Raw genomic sequence first — 17,435 nt, 5'->3', positions numbered from 1 at the left:
GTAAGGCAGCTGTGATGGCCTCACTGCCTCTGTAAAGCAGGGGAAATAACAACACGTGTGTACAGTACATTACAATGGAGAGGGGGACAGGGAGGGGCTAGGACACAAACAATCCAGCAGACAGTCTGGGCTGTTTGTGTTTTTTTGGCACTTAGAATGTCATTAAGAGACTTCTGTTTGTCATTACCCAGCCTGGTCTCATAGACTAGACGTAACATAGTAAAAGTAAATCCGGGACACTGAAATTAGTATGATATGTTACGTTTGGTATGGTTACAAGGCAAAAACAAAAGGAGGATGGTATGTCACGGTGGATTGGTGGATGTATAACGTGAACGTCCAGCAACGAAATGGTTGCGTGTTTGAATAATCACGGACAACTTTAGCATTTTAGCTAATTAGCAACTTTTCTAAAAAAAAATGTGCTACTTTGCACCTACTTAGCATGTTAGCTAACCCGTCCCCTAACCTTAACCTTAATCCCTAGCCTAGCTAACGTTAGCCGCCTAGCTAACACAAGCGTTAGCCACCTATCTAACGTTAGCCACATCAAATTGGAATTTGTAACATATCATACGAAATGGAGGGAGACAGATTTACATTTACTATGCTAGGTCCAGGTTGCGCTGTCTGGATATCACATTGGCTCCCACATATTACACAATAGGTAAAGACACAATGTCTTTATTTTTGTAATTTCAGGTGCGTAAGGTCATAACTGTTTGTTTTATTACATTTTAATAGCTCAAATTCATTATCCAAAAGCTAGTCTGGAGTTTTGAAGACTAATTTAGAACTTTGACATTTGGATTCAATTGCAAGAACATTCACTTCCTATTTGAGGTGGAAACCGCCAGAAACTATGGGCTCTGTGAGGAAAGTGATTTGTCCAAGTGATGTGTTAATCAGTGATTTCTATCACTTCAGTGTTTGGCTTGGCTTCTTCACCCAGTGTGTGAACTAGCAGGCTATAACAATAGTCTGATGCAGAGTAGAAACCCACTGGGAAGTATTGGGGGACACAACAGTACCCACACATAGGATTGACTGGACATACGCGACATAGGACTGGGTGGCTCTCGGATATAAAAGAGATTTAGTCACCCTTCTGCATGGTTACACAATAGGAAAAGAGATCTGTATCTGCATCCCTGTATTAAACCCCACAGCAGGTGCCCATGTACTGTAAATATACAAGGTGAAGGGTATACTTTAGGGGTGTGCCCTTGAACCGCTGGGAATCGAACCTGGGCTACGTTATACATCCTGATACACATCTAGATAGCTTGTCAAACACAAGGCACATCAGGACATCAAACAAGATTCTGCAGAAAACTGCACATTAGATTAGATACCAGAGCAAGGACTGTCTGTGCATCAGCACGCATTACTATTAATACAACACACTGTCCTTAGATCCCTGGCTTGGTTGGAAGCACTGCATGCATGGTCGGTGGTGCCTGTCCACAGCTCCAGCTGATTTCCCCCACTGGCTGATGGGAACTACATAGTCCCTGCTCCAGCTGTGTTCCCCCACTGGCTGATAGGAACTACATAGTCCCTGCTCCAGCTGTGTTCCCCCACTGGCTGATGGGAACTACAGTCCCTGCTCCAGCTGTGTTCCCCCACTGGCTGATGGGAACTACATAGTCCCTGCTCCAGCTGTGTTCCCCCACTGGCTGATGGGAACTACATAGTCCCTGCTCCAGCTGTGTTCCCCCACTGGCTGATGGGAACTATAGCCCATCCTCCCCGGGCAGAGGGCTGAGCAAACACCCAGAAGGCAGACAGGAGACACATAGGCTTTCATGTCTCTGCCTTTGCCCCGGCTGCCTCTGCCTGACTGGGCTGCCCGCTGGGTGATTCCTGCCCCGACCTCCAGCCACTTCCTGAACACATATCAGCTCCAGCAGCACTACTTCCTGTGCTCAAGCTGACGAACAGAGCTCATGGATTTGTCTCTCTCACTCTCATTCTTTAGCTCTTTGTCACTCTCACTTGCTTGCTGCTCATTTCATCTCCCTGGTGGGAACTTCACACATACTTTTCTCTCCCATTTTAATCTTCTTAGTCTCTTTGTTTTGTGTCCTCGGAATACATCATCTGTGTTTTGTGATGTTTCCAAAGAATCATGCTCTGTTTGTCTTTTTCTCTAGTTTGTTTTATATACTGTACCACCTCCTATATTTTATATACTGTACCTCCTCCTATATTTTATATACTGTACCTCTTATATTTTATATATTGTACCAATTACAGCATCGAGTCTTCTTGGGTATGACGCTACAAGCTTGGCACAGCTGTATTTGGGGAGTTTCTCCCATTCTTCTCTGCAGATCCTCTCAAGCTCTGTCAGGTTAGACGGGCAGCGTTGCTGCACAGCTATTTTCAGGTCTCTCCAGAGATGTTCGATCGGTTTCAAGTCTGGGCTCTGGCTGGGCCACTCAAGGACATTCAGAGACTTGTCCCGAAGCGACTCCTGCGTTGTCTTGGCTGTGTGCTTAGGGTCATTGTCCTGTTGGAAGGTGAACCGTCGCCACCAGTCTGAGGTCCTGAGAGCTCTGGAGAAGGTTTTCATCAAGGATCTCTCTTCATACTTTGCTCCGTTTATCTTTCCCTCGATCCTGACTAGTCTCCCAGTTCCTGCCGCTGAAAAACATCCCCACAGCATGATGCTGCCAACACCATGCTTCACTGTGGGGATTGTGCCAGGTTTCCTCCAGATGTGACGCTTGGCATTCAGGCCAAAGAGTTCAATCTTGGTTTCATTCAGACCAGAGAATCTTGTTTCTCATGGTCTGAGAGTCTGTAGGTGCCTTTTAGCAAACTTTAAGCGGGCTGTCATGTGCCTTTTACTGAAGAATGGCATCCGTCTGGCCACTCAACCATAAAGGCCTGATTGGTGGAGTGCTGCAGAGATGGTTGTCCTTCTGGAAGGTTCTCCCATCTCCACAGAGGAACTCTAGAGCTCTGTCAGAGTGACCATCGGGTACTTGGTCACCTCCCTGACCAAGGCCCTTCTCCCCCGATTGCTCAGTTTGGCCGGGTGGCCAGCTCTAGGAAGAGTCTGGGTGGTTCCTAACTTCTTCCATTTAAGAATGATGGAGGCCACTGTGTTCTTGAGGATCTTCAATGCTGCATAATTATTTTGGTACCCCTCCCCAGATCTGTGCCTCGACACAATCCTGTCTCGGAGCTCTACGGACAATTCCTTCGACCTCATGGCTTGGTTTTTGCTCTGACATGCATTGTCAAATGTTGGACCTTTTTATATAGACATGTGTGTGCCTTTCTAAATCATGTCCAATCAACTGAATTTACCACAGGTGGACTCCAAGTTGTAGAAACATCTCAACGATGATCAATGGGAACAGGATGCACCTGTGCTAAATGTCGAGTCTCATAGCAAATGGTCTGAATACATATGTAAATAAGGTATTAAAAAAAAAAAATTATAATACATTTGCAAAAATGTCTAAACCTGTTTTCGATTTGTCATTATGGGGTATTGTGTGTAAATTGGTGAGGATTTCTTTTTATTTAACCCATTTTAGAATAAGGCTGTAACGTAACAAAATGTGGAAAAAGTCAAGGGGTCTGAATACTTTCGGAAGACACTGTATGTTTTACATACTGTACCTTCTCCTATATTTTATACTGTACCTTCTCCTATATTTTATACTGTACCTCCTCCTATATTTTCTATACTGTACCTCATTCTATATTTTATACTGTCCCTCCTATATTTTAAATACTGTACCTCATTTTTTAAATATTCTGTACGTCCTATATTTGATGTACTGTACCTCCTTCTATATTTTGTATACTGTACCTCATATATATATATTACTACCGTTCCAAAGTTTGGGGTCACTTAGAAATGTCCTTGTTTTCAAAAGAAAAGCAATTTTTTGTCCATTAAAATAACATTAAATTGATCAGAAATACAGTGTAGACTTTGTTAATGTTGTAAATGGCTATTGTAGCTGGAAACGGCAGATTTTTAATGGAATATCTACATAGGCGTACAGAGGCCCATTATCAGCAACCATCAGTCCTGTTTTCCAATGGCACATTGTGTTTGCTAATCCAAGTTTATCATTTTAAAAGGGTAATTGATCATTAGAAAACCCTTTTGCAATTATGTTAGCACAGCTGGAAAATGTTGTGCTGATTAAAGAAGCAATAAAACTGGCCTTCTTGAGAATAGTTGAGTATCTGGAGCATCAGCAATTGTGGGTTCGATTACAGGCTCAAAATGGCCAGAAACAAATAACTTTCTTCTGAAACTCGTCAGTCTATTCTTGTTCTGAGAAATGAAGGCTATTCCATGCGAGAAATTGGCAAGAAACTGAAGATTTTGTACAACGCTGTGTACTACTCCCTTCACAGAACAGCGCAAACTGTCTCTAACCAGAATAGAAAGAGGAGTGGGAGGCCCCGGTGCACAACTGAGCAAGAGGACAAATACATTAGAGTGTCTAGTTTGAGAAACAGACACCTCACAGGTTCTCAACTGGCAGCTTCATTAAATAGTACCCGCAAAACACAAGTCTCAACGTCAACAGTGAAGAGGCGACTCCGGGATGCTGACCTTCTAGGCAGAGTTGCAAAGAAAAAGCCATATCTCAGACTGCCCATCTTAATCTTTTCTTTTTATTGGCCAGTCTGAGATATGGCTTTTTCTTTGCAACTCTGCCTAGAAGGTCAGCATCCCGGAGTCAACTCTTCACTGTTGACATTGAGACTGGTGTTTTGGCCATTTGGACTATTTTGTGTATGTTCATTACATGAAATCCAAATAAAAATCAATTTAAATTACAGGTTGTAATGCAACAAAATGTGTGTGTGCAGTCAAACTTTTGGACACACCTACTCATGGGTTTTACTTTATTTTTACTATTTTCTACATTGTAGAATAATAGTGAAGACATCAAAACTATGAAATAACACATATGGAATCATGTGGTAACCAAAAAGGTGTCAACCTCTTAAGGATCAGACCCTTCTTTAAAATTTCCGCCTAAAATGACAAACCCAAATCTAACAGCCTGTAGCTCAGGACCTGAAGCAAGGATATGCATATTCTTGGTACTATTTGAAAGGAAACACTTTGAAGTTTGAGGAAATGTGAAATTAATGTAGGAGAACATAACACAATAGATCTGGTAAAAGATAACACAAACAAAAAAACATGTTTTTTTATTTTTGTTGCATCATATTTGACATGAAAAAGGAAAGCCATACATTCAGATAGGAAGCTGGATGTAATTTAAATGTTGTCTACAAGAGGGCAACAGTGTATGTGCAAAGTTTCAGACTGATACCTTCAAGAATGATGGAGCTACATAACATTTAGTATCAAGTCACCCAAGTGTCCCTCACGAGTTTGCCCAAATGTACCCAAGTGGCCTCCAAGTGGCTGAATTAGTAAATTGATACATGTTCAAGTACATAACTATAGAGGACATACAAAAATGCTATGGTAATAAAAAATACAAGTTTACACACTCCCAGGAATGTCATACATGAAGGATGATTAGCTTCCCTACATAAAAGGTATTAACAGGAGACGCGACGAGAATGCTGATTCAATGCCTCCCAACACAGAAGTGAACTATTTAAGATAAGGGCTAAGTTAGCAGCCAACACTGATCTAATGTCATAAGTGAACACACCACAAACCACACACAAAGTGAAAAAAATATATATATTTACACACTATTTACAATGACAGTATTTAGAACAGCCTCAGTCCTCTACACAAGATTGTGCTGCTGATGCCAAGTCCCATAGCAGTCTCTTTCTGCTGTGAAGCAGAGGGTAACAGAAAAAGTAGTGCAGGTGATAGGAGATTTCTTGTGAAGACACCTGGGTGACCTCATACTAAACGTCATGTAGCTCCCTCAGTCATACACCTTATGGAACAGCGGGGACTGTGAGGCAACACACAAACAGGCACAGACACATGCATACAAACACACACACACACGATAACATACGCACCATACACACACGTACACATGGATATTGTACTGTAGATATGTGGTAGTGGTGGAGTAGGGGCCTGAGGGCACATAGTGTGTTGTGAAATCAGTGAATGTATTGTAATGTTTTTAAAATGGTATAAACTGCCTTAATTTTGCTGGACCACAGGAAGAGTAGCTGCTGCCTTGGCAGCAGCTAATGGGGATCCATAATAAATACAAATACAACGAAACCTCCCTGCTGTGCTCTTTTGGCCCTGAGGCACATTCATGTCAGCAGTTATGTATTTTGGCAGGTGAACACCACTGGTGGCAGGAGTAGAGGGGTGAAGATGAAGGGGACTGTACTTTCCAGTCATGTCCAGCTGAGGTCCTTTTGCCTTTTCGGTCGAAATGTTGGTGGAAGTGGCTCCACATCATCTTCTAACACAGTGTGCCGTTTCTGGGCTGGCCTCTTCGCACGTCTAGATGGCCGGGCGGGGGTAGGTGTGGATCCAGAGACGGCAGCAACGGTCGGACTGAATAAATAAATAAAAATCAGTAAGAATACTTTTACGGATGAGCCCTGCATCAACACATCAAATAAACAACACACATCTATAAACATATATATTATATAGAGTAGGGGGAACACAATCACTGTGGTGAAGTGTGTGTACCAATGGTAAATAAGGCTGGTGAGGGGAGGACGGTTTGTAGTGGTGGCCAGGGTGAGGTGAGTGGAATGGTATCAAGCACATGGTTTCCGGCCATTGTTGTGGGCTGTCCTCCCGTCACCAGCCTCCACTGGCTTCTATGTGTATATATATATATATATATATATATATATATATATATATATATATCTACAGACCCACAATGTATATTTTATGTTGACTTTGACATGCTGTGGCTATGGTTTTCAAGTGCTTTGTTTGCTATTCATACACATATTTCATTAGTGATTATATATACACTACCGGTCAAAAGTTTTAGAACACCTACTCATTCAAGGGTTTTTCTTTATTTTTACTATTTTCTACATAAAAAGTGTTAAACAAATCAAAATATATTTTAGATTCTTCAAAGTAGCCACCCTTTGCCTTGATGACAGCTTTGCACACTCTTGGCATTCTCTCAACCAGCTTCATGAGGTAGTCACCTGGAATTAAACCTCTAAATTACATCCAGCTTCATCAAAGATGATGCAACAAAAATAAAAAAATATGTTTTTTTGTTTGTGTTATCTTTTACCAGATCTATTGTGTTATGTTCTCCTACATTAATTTCACATTTCCTCAAACTTCAAAGTGTTTCCTTTCAAATAGTACCAAGAATATGCATATCCTTGCTTCAGGTCCTGAGCTACAGGCTGTTAGATTTGGGTTTGTCATTTTAGGCGGAAATTTAAAAGAAGGGTCTGATCCTTAAGAGGTTAACACCTTTTTGGTTACCACATGATTCCATATGTGTTATTTCATAGTTTTGATGTCTTCACTGTTATTCTACAATGTAGAAAATAGTAAAAATAAAGAAAAACCTTTTGAATGTGTAGGTGTGTCCAAACTTTTGACTGGTACTGTGTATATATATATATATATATACACTAATAAAAAAATTAAGGGAACACTTAAACAACACATCCTAGATCTGAATGAATTAAATAATATTATAAATACTTTTTTCTTTACATAGTTGAATGTGCTGACAACAAAATCACACAAAAATTATCAATGGAAATCAAATGTATCAACCCATGGAGGTCTGGATTTGGAGTCACCCTCAAAATTAAAGTGGAAAACCACACTACAGGCTGATCCAACTTTGATGTAATGTCCTTAAAACAAGTCAAAATGAGGCTCAGTAGTGTGTGTGGCCTCCACGTGCCTGTATGACCTCCCTACAACGCCTGGGCATGCTCCTGATGAGGTGGCGGATGGTCTCCTGAGGGATCTTCTCCCAGACCTGGACTAAAGCATCCGCCAACTCCTGGACGGTCTGTGGTGCAACGTGGCGTTAGTGGATGGAGCGAGACATGATGTCCCAGGTGTGCTCAATTGGATTCAGGTCTGGGGAACGGGCGGTCCAGTCCATAGCATCAATGCCTTCCTCTTGCAGGAACTGCTGACACACTCCAGCCACATGAGGTCTAGCATTGTCTTGCATTAGGAGGAACCCAGGGCCAACCGCACCAGCATATGGTCTCACAAGGGATCTGAGGATCTCATCTCGGTACCTAATGGCAGTCAGGCTACCTCTGGCGAGCACATGGAGGGCTGTGCGGCCCCCCAAAGAAATGCCACCCCACACCATGACTGACCCACCGCCAAACCGGTCATGCTGGAGGATGTTGCAGGCAGCAGAACGTTCTCCACGGCGTCTCCAGACTCTGTCACGTCTGTCACATGTGCTCAGTGTGAACCTGCTTTTATCTGTGAAGAGCACAGGGCGCCAGTGGCGAATTTGCCAATCTTGGTGTTCTCTGGCAAATGCCAAACGTCCTGCACGGTGTTGGGCTGTAAGCACAACCCCCACCTGTGGACGTCGGGCCCTCATACCACCCTCATGGAGTCTGTTTCTGACCGTTTGAGCAGACACATGCACATTTGTGGCCTGCTGGAGGTCATTTTGCAGGGCTCTGGCAGTGCTCCTCCTGCTCCTCCTTGCACAAAGGCGGAGGTAGCGGTCCTGCTGCTCGGTTGTTGCCCTCCTACGGCCTCCTCCACGTCTCCTGATGTACTGGCCTGTCTCCTGGTAGCGCCTCCATGCTCTGGACACTACACTGACAGACACAGCAAACCTTCTTGCCACAGCTCGCATTGATGTGCCATCCTGGATGAGCTGCACTACCTGAGCCACTTGTGTGAGATGTAGACTCCGTCTCATGCTACCACTAGAGTGAAAGCACCGCCAGCATTCAAAAGTGACCAAAACATCAGCCAGGAAGCATAGGAACTGAGAAGTGGTCTGTGGTCACCACCTGCAGAACCACTTCTTTATTGGGGGTGTCTTGCTAATTGCCTATAATTTCCACCTGTTGTCTATTCTATTTGCACAACAGCATGTGAAATTTATTGTCAATCAGTGTTGCTTCCTAAGTGGACAGTTTGATTTAACAGAAGTGTGATTGACTTGGAGTTACATTGTGTTGTTTAAGTGTTCCCTTTATTTTTTTTGTGCAGTGTATACAGTGGGGAAAAAAAGTATTTAGTCAGCCACCAATTGTGCAAGTTCTCCCACTCAAAAAGATGAGAGAGGCTTGTAATTTTCATCATAGGTACACGTCAACTATGACAGACAAAATGAGAAAGAAAATTCCAGAAAATCACATTGTAGGATTTTTTATGAATTTATTTGCAAATTATGGTGGAAAATAAGTATTTGGTCAATAACAAAAGTTTCTCAATACTTTGTTATATACCCTTTGTTGGCGATGACACAGGTCAAACGTTTTCTGTAAGTCTTCACAAGGTTTTCACACACTGTTGCTGTTATTTTGGCCCATTCCTCCATGCAGATCTCCTCTAGAGCAGTGATGTTTTTGGGCTGTCGCTGGGCAACACGGACTTTCAACTCCCTCCAAAGATTTTCTATGGGGTTGAGATCTGGAGACTGGCTAGGCCACTCCAGGACCTTGAAATGCTTCTTACGAAGCCACTCCTTCGTTGCCCGGGCGGTGTGTTTGGGATCATTGTCATGCTGAAAGACCCAGCCACGTTTAATCTTCAATGCCCTTGCTGAAGGAAGGAGGTTTTCACTCAAAATCTCACGATACATGGCCCCATTCATTCTTTCCTTTACACGGATCAGTCGTCCTGGTCCCTTTGCAGAAAAACAGTGGGAGAACTTGCACAATTGGTGGCTGACTAAATACTTTTTCCCCCCACTGTATATTAGTTGGTATTTTACCCCTTTTTTCCCCCCAATTTCGTGATATCCAATTGCGATCTTGTCTCATCGCTGCAACTCCCCAACGGGCTCGGGAGAGGCGAAGGTTGAGTCATGCTTCCTCCGAAACATGACCCACCAAACCGCGCTTGTTAACATCTGCCCGCTTAACCTGGAAGCCAGTTGCACCAATGTGTCGGAGCTGAACTGATGACCGAAATCAGCCTGCAGGAGCCCGGCCCGCCACAAGGAGTCGCTAGAGCACCAAGTAAAGCCCTCCTGGCCAAACCCTCTCCTAACCCGGACGACGCTGGGCCAATGGTGCGCCGCCCTATGGGACTCCCGGTCACGGCCGGTTGCAACACAGTCTGGGATTGAACCTGGGTCTGTAGTGATGCCTCAAGCACTGCGATGCAGTGCCTTAGAGTGCTGCGCCACTCAGGAGGCCTCCTCCTCCTATATTTATATACTGTACCTCCTCCTATATTTTATATACTGTATTTCCTATATTTTATATACTGTACCTCCTATATTTTATATACTGTCCCTCCTATATTTTATACTGCCCCTAGCTTTTTCCACCTCACTCTCTTGCTCTCTCTCGCACTCTCTCTCGCTCTCTCTGCCCTCCGTCTCTCTCTCTCCCTTGCTTTTCTCTCACGGCCAACAACTCTCCAACGTGTTATTCAACTTCCTAATCGACTGTAATATGCCAGAGACATTTTGGCTGGATAAAGTTTCACACCACTCCCTTTCCTTGTTAATAATAACATTCAGATGGGAAAGCTGGTCTATTTTTTTTCATTAGAATTTCAATCTACCAGACTTATTGTCAATAGCAAAGGCACCTGATCTTACTTTGGCTGCTAACCATGACTGACAGAACATGGTCATAGAGATGGATGCAAAAGAGGAAAAAATTGAGAAAGCTGGATTTTCGGTAGAACAAAAAGGTCTGCCTTGCTCTTCATGAACTTATGCTCCAACTGAAACCATATAGCTTACTGTAGTCTCTTAAATTGGCAACTCTTACAACTCACATACACTGAACAAAAATATAAGTACAACATGTAAGGTGTTCGTCCCATGTTTCATGAGCTGAAATAAAAGATCCCAGAAATGTTCCATATGCACAAAAAAGCTTATTTCTCTCAAATCATCCCTGTTAGAGAGCATTTGATCCTTTGTCAAGATAATCTATCTACCTGACAGGTGTGGCATATCAAGAAGCTGATTAAACAGCATGATCATTACACAGGTGCACCTTGTGCTGGGGACAATAAAAGGCCACTCTAAAATGTGCAGTTTTGTCACACAACACAATGCAACAGATGTCTCAAGTTTTGAGGGAGCGTGCAATTGGCCTGCTGACTGCAGGAATGTCCACCAGAGCTGTTGGTAGAGAGTTGAATGTTAATTTCTCTACATCGTTTTAGAGAATTTGGCAGTACGTCCAACCGGCCTCACAACCGCAGCCCTTTTTTAGGGGGAAAACTCATTCTAAATGGCTGGGCCTGGCTCCCAAGTGAGTGGGCCTATGCCTTCCCAGGCCCACCCATGGCTGCGCCCCTGACCAGTCATGTGAAATCCATAGATTAGGGCCTAATGAATTCATTTCAATTGACTGACAACTTTAACTCAGTAAAATGTTCTATTTGTACCTCCACTTCCTTAGTTTGATCTGTTGATTTTCCATAATGTCAACAGGGGAGTTTTGGGTGTTGTGTGTGTGTGTGTGTGTGTGTGTGTGTGTGTGTGTGTGTGTGTGTGTGTGTGTGTGTGTGTGTGTGTGTGTGTGTGTGTGTGTGTGTGTGTGTGTGCGCCTGCACGTTTTTGCAAGTTTGTGCGTATTCCTGAAAGTCCATGCTTTTGAGCGTGTATATGCAGACATGAGCGTATGGTCTGTGTAGATTCAGGTATGTACAGTAGGAACGACCAACCTGTTCCACAGGGAAGCCCCTGGTTGGTGCTCTTTTGTCCTGGAACTATGGGTCAACCCTGTTCCAGAGCTGGTGGGGGACCGATGGTACCCCATCTGCCCCTGCACCACCTCCCCCCTTCCCCATCCTCACTCTCACCCAATCATCTCCCCTGCCCTACCCTCACCCCATTCTCCCCCCCCGCCTCACCCTCAACCGGGGCAGCAGCTTGGGGCCGCCACAGGCCTTATGAGAACTGTGTTGTCTTTCCAGATCAGGACAGACAAAGGGAATGAGGGTACGGCTGGAAACATGCCACTCAGTTCCAAGCACATGGAGCAATAAAGTCGGGCCAATTTCCACTCAACTGACACACGGAGAGGATGTAGAATGGTTTGTTATGGAGAGAAGCCAGTATGAAACCATTGTACTGTCAGTCCTTTTAGAGATCACTGAACTGAAGAGATACACTTTCATTTTGATTGATTGTATGAATTATTACTAATAAGTGGGTGGCAATGTATTGTGGAATAAATGTACTACCAATTACTTAATTGGAAACATTTGAAACAAGTTAAAGAAGCTGTCTAGTAAATTAAGCGGAAGAAAAACATCAATACATCGTGTTTCAACAGCAGGGAAAGCCTGGGGTTGGGTATCAGATGGCCATGGCTAGAAGGGATCCAGCTTTTGTCAAATTATCGTCAAAATTAGATTATTTTGCATTTTAGCTAACCCTAACCCCTTTCCTAACCTGATTCTTCTAACCTGCTACATTAATTATCCTAACTTGCTACGGTAATTCTCCTAACCTGCTGCGAAAAGTCAAATCCGACGTTAATTTGACAAAAGCTGGAGCCCTTCTAGCCATGACTGTACCAGATAGGATAGCGTGCCAAGCTGTAAGATGTATCTGCAGGACTCAACACATTTGTGTGGTGAGAAGAAGACTGCTGAGGAACAGAGGAAGGAAGGATGGAGCAGAACAGAGCAGAGCATTCTTTCCATGGGCACTTCACTTGATTCTGGTATTTATTGGTATTTATTAGGATCCCCATTAGCTGCTGCAAAAGCATCAGCTACTCTGATGACATAATACATAGTACAGAACGCTATTAGTCAAGGATATACATCAATTTAAAATGTCACACATTTTAGCCTACATATCAGTACATACACACAATATCTAGGTCTAATACATAGTACAGTGCAAATTACAGTACAATATATATAAAATGGCTGATTCATGAGGAGTGTAGAGTATTTCAACTGAATATAAACCGTTTTATCACTGCACTTTGTTTTAAGTAATTAGTGACACTGACAGGATCATTGTGTGTGTGTGTGCGTGTATGTGTGTGCGTGTGTTTGCGTCCATGCACATAGAGCGGGGTTTTCTGGGCTCATAATAGCTAACATTTTACATTTTAGTGATTTATCAGACGCTCTTATCCAGAGCGACTTACAGGAGCAATTAGGGTTAAGTGCCTTGCTCAAGGGCACATCGACAGATTTTTCACATAGTCGGCTCGGGGATTAGAACCAGCAACCTTTCGGGTACTGGCACAACGCTCTTAACCACTAAGCTACCTGCCGCCCTAACATAATAAGCTAAGCTTATTATAAGCTAACATAATAATACGTATGATTTTAGGCCTTGAGGCTGACGTACTGCAAACTAGCAAGCTACTATGCACTTCCTCTTATGATAACCCTGTATCCTCCTCCCAGAATCCTGCTGACCTGACCTCACATCCCTCTGCTGACGGTCACACATCACTTCACTCAGTGTCATCCCATCTGACTAACCCTAAACACAGCACCGTTTTCATCTCCTCTGATGATGTCGGCGGCCGGGTGGATGCTGTTTATTACTACACAGAGCTGTGGCAGGCTTGGGATTTGCTGAGCGGTTTATTCCACTGACCTCCCGGAGGAGAGGGAAACATGACGAGGCGGGCGAGATGACAAGTGTCTGAACCCGGCTGTCACCAAGCACCAAGGCACTCACACACACACCCCACTAGAATCTTCTTGGCTTGTTGTTCAGCCATAGAGATGACAGACAGCGTTCTGACTCTGAGAGCATACACACATTTCCGTAGTTTTCACCTCGTTATCTCTGGGGAATTTTTTTATTTTATTTTATTTTAGCAGACACTCTTATCCAGAGCGACTTACAGTTAGTGAGTGCATACATTTTCATACTGGCCTCCCGTGGGAAACGAACCCACAACCCTGGGGTTGCAAGCGCCATGCTCTACCAACTGAGCTACAGGGGACTACACATTACATACACATTACATACACATCGATGGGGGTTTAACAAAATGTAATCACACTGATTGCCCTCTGACCCCCTCCACTCACCTCTCAAGAGTCTCGACCCTGTAATGTAATCACTGGCTGCCCTGGAGCCCCCAGGGGTCTGGATTGGGGTCCCAGGGGTGGGTTTCCTCCACAGACTGAGGGGAGGAGGGAAGGGGGGTAGGGGGTCTCAAGGGGCCAGAGAGGTGTACACTGCACCCCTCCCCCAGCTCACAGGGCTTGCAGGAGTGGGTCAATGCTTGTGGAATTCTGCCAGCTCCTCACACAATGGGTGGAAATAGGAATTTAATACAAACTTTCTCACAAAGTCTCAAAGACCTTACCCCCTTCCTCCTTCTCCTTCTCACTTCCAGGCCCACTCCCAACACCCACCACCTCCACCCCACTCCACACCAGGCACGGACTGGGACCAGAAATCGGCCCTGGCATTTCTAACACACCTGCGCATTTTTTTCCTTGAGGCAACCACACCGGCCCATTTATTTTTTCCTTGAGGCCCCAATTATTAGCCAGATAAAATTAAAATAATAATGTGATGACCACTAGGCTAAAAATGGACCAGCCCATATGGCAGTTGCCCGAAATGCCAGATGGCCAGTCCGCCCCTATCCGACACCCAACAACGACACCACTAAAACCACAACAAAATGTCAAAAAAGTACTAAAACACGGAGGGGAGTGTGCAGCTGTAAATTCACCTCTACTGTTTGACATTTTCCCACAGACCAGATTTGTCCGCTTGATTTTGAGGTTTGGTGTTTTCAATTCAGATTATCTTCAAGCAATAACACTGTAATACAGTTACAGTGCAACATGCAACACAATGAAAGCCGGTGGTCAGCGTATCCTACTGCGCTTTACATTAAACATAACAGAAAACAATCATCATGTGATGTGATCCAATGTAAACACCATAAACCTCTTCTGATTGTTTGCTCTCCCACTGATGACCTTGTGTGAGGTACACGTATTGTGTTTTGACCCTAGCGAGGGGAGACGGGCGGTTTGTCTGGCGGTGTCATCTAAAGCAAGCACAATAATCAACAAACACCGCTCATAGTTACCTCAGGACAACAAAGAGCTCTCTGGACAATGGGCCATGTCTGAGGAGTATCGTGCCACGGCCTGAGCTCCAACCTGCAATATCAACCTACACACACACACACACACAAGCACGCACAAACAAATGCATTGGCGGGCAGGCAAGCACACATGCGCACAAACACACATGCACACACACACCCTGTCTCAGGCTTTTTGAAGCCTCGCTGCACCCAGCAGCCAAAGTAACTATGTTGACACAGCATCCAGTCTTTTCCCCTGTGGGCTTCCTCTCTCAGAGTCCACTCTGCAACCACCAACATGTCTGTTTGTCCCTGCGTGTCTGTCTGTCCAGGTGCTCTACCTTCCATCCATCTTTGAGAACAGAGAGTGTATTTGAGCACACAATAAAGCGTTTGCACAACTGAAAAGTTTGCACCAATTTCCTCCAAAAAAAACTGCTATGAAACTGATTGATTAATTTCCTTCTGAGAAAAAGTTGTTTAATTATTTGTCATTCATTCTGGGAAGAAGTGGTGTAAACTCAGCACTGATGCAAACAAAAGAAGTGTGGAATTGTTATGTCCCTGAGAGAAAGGGTAGTCAGAGTGACTGATAAGATGAGTCTCTGTCCTCATTGTCATGTGTGATGAGTCGGTCCTGTGAGTGGAGTGTTTGTGACCCTGTGTAGAGGAAATAGGAAGGCCCTCTCAAGGTGATGGTCTATTTACAGTATCAGGGACAGGGAGGTCACCGTCATAGAACCACAGAGACCCAACAAACCTGAGCCAACACTGGGAAGTGCCCTCTGTTAGGCCTGTATCAAAATGGAAACATTCTGACCTGGAGACATAACAATAGTCTCCTGCTCTGGACACCTCATCAAAGTCTTTGTGTCATTTTGTATTATCCATTGTGTGATTATGCTATTCAATGGTACGGTGAAGGGTTGTGTCCTCACCTATTTTGAGCAGCTTAATGCAATCACATAAGACAGGCGTAACAAGTGAGTTGTAGATTATATCAGAATTGTATTTATCTGAACCAACCCTCAAATCCCTCAGAAATACGCTCCATTTTAAGAAAATCTTGAACTCTCTTATCGAAAACAGGAAGTTTCAAACAATAAGATGTTGAGTCAACTTCGTTTGTCTGAGGCCATCAGGAAACGTAAAGAAAACATTAAATCAACCATTTCAAAGCCCGCCCGTCCAGAAATAAGAGAAGTGAGTGGTACTTAAAGCTTCTCTAAATTAATATTAAAAAGTGAGACACGGGACCTGATCCATCTGATTGCAGCTGTAATGATAGAATAGCATAGACTCAACAAGCAGACTGTTCATAATCATTTCCTCAGACTGGTTGGAGCAGTGAAGGAGAGGCCAAATGACCACCAGCTGCAGGGATCACAACTAACTTACTGGGGGGAAAGAACACAGCTATTACATTACCCATCTGCTATTATTACATAGATCTGACAGTGACGTTTAAAAACAGCTAGAGAAAACTCAGTATGCATAGGCCTACTATTACTAGCATGTAAAATGCAGTGTCAGCATTTAGGGAAAGCTAAAATGCTAAAGTTGCCCGTGATGTGATTCGAACACGCAACCTTTGAGTCACTAGAGGTTCGCGTTATACATCCACCCCGACCAACCACCTTACTTTCATTTTTGCGTTAAGTAACCTTTTGTCTTATGTAACCATACCAAACGTAACATATCATACTAATTTCAGTGTCCCGAATGTACATTTACTATGTTACGTCTAGTCTATGAGACCAGGCTGGATTGAAACAGGCAACTTTTTAGTTATATGCCCACCCATCCACCCCAACCAACAAGCCTACTGTTGTTTTTCCCGTAAGTAACGTTTTGTCTTATGTAACCATACCAAACCTAACATATCATACTAATTTGAGTGTCTCGGATTTTCGTTTACTATGTTATGTCTAGTCTATGAGACCAGCTTGGGGCAGAGAGCGGTAGAATATATCTGAGGGAAATAAAATAAAACACATGCACATCTAAATGCATTAAAACCAACCATTCTTGGGCATCGTCAAAACTGTGCAAATACATAAAACAATGATGACATTTGCTGCAGGATTATTTTTGAAAATGCAATTTTCTAGGCCTACATGAATTATTGACTTGGCTAACAACGCATTTGGTGGAAATAAGGAAATTGATTGGAAAACGAATTTACATTCTATGACAAGTAGAAAGTAGCCTAATCCACAAACTAATGCACAACTCTGCAACTCCTGAAATCAGAACCAAGGCTTTTGGAG

The sequence above is a fragment of the Coregonus clupeaformis genome, chromosome 20 (assembly GCF_020615455.1).
Source record: "Coregonus clupeaformis isolate EN_2021a chromosome 20, ASM2061545v1, whole genome shotgun sequence".
Classification (NCBI taxonomy): domain Eukaryota; kingdom Metazoa; phylum Chordata; class Actinopteri; order Salmoniformes; family Salmonidae; genus Coregonus; species Coregonus clupeaformis.
This window is presented reverse-complemented; position numbering follows the sequence as displayed.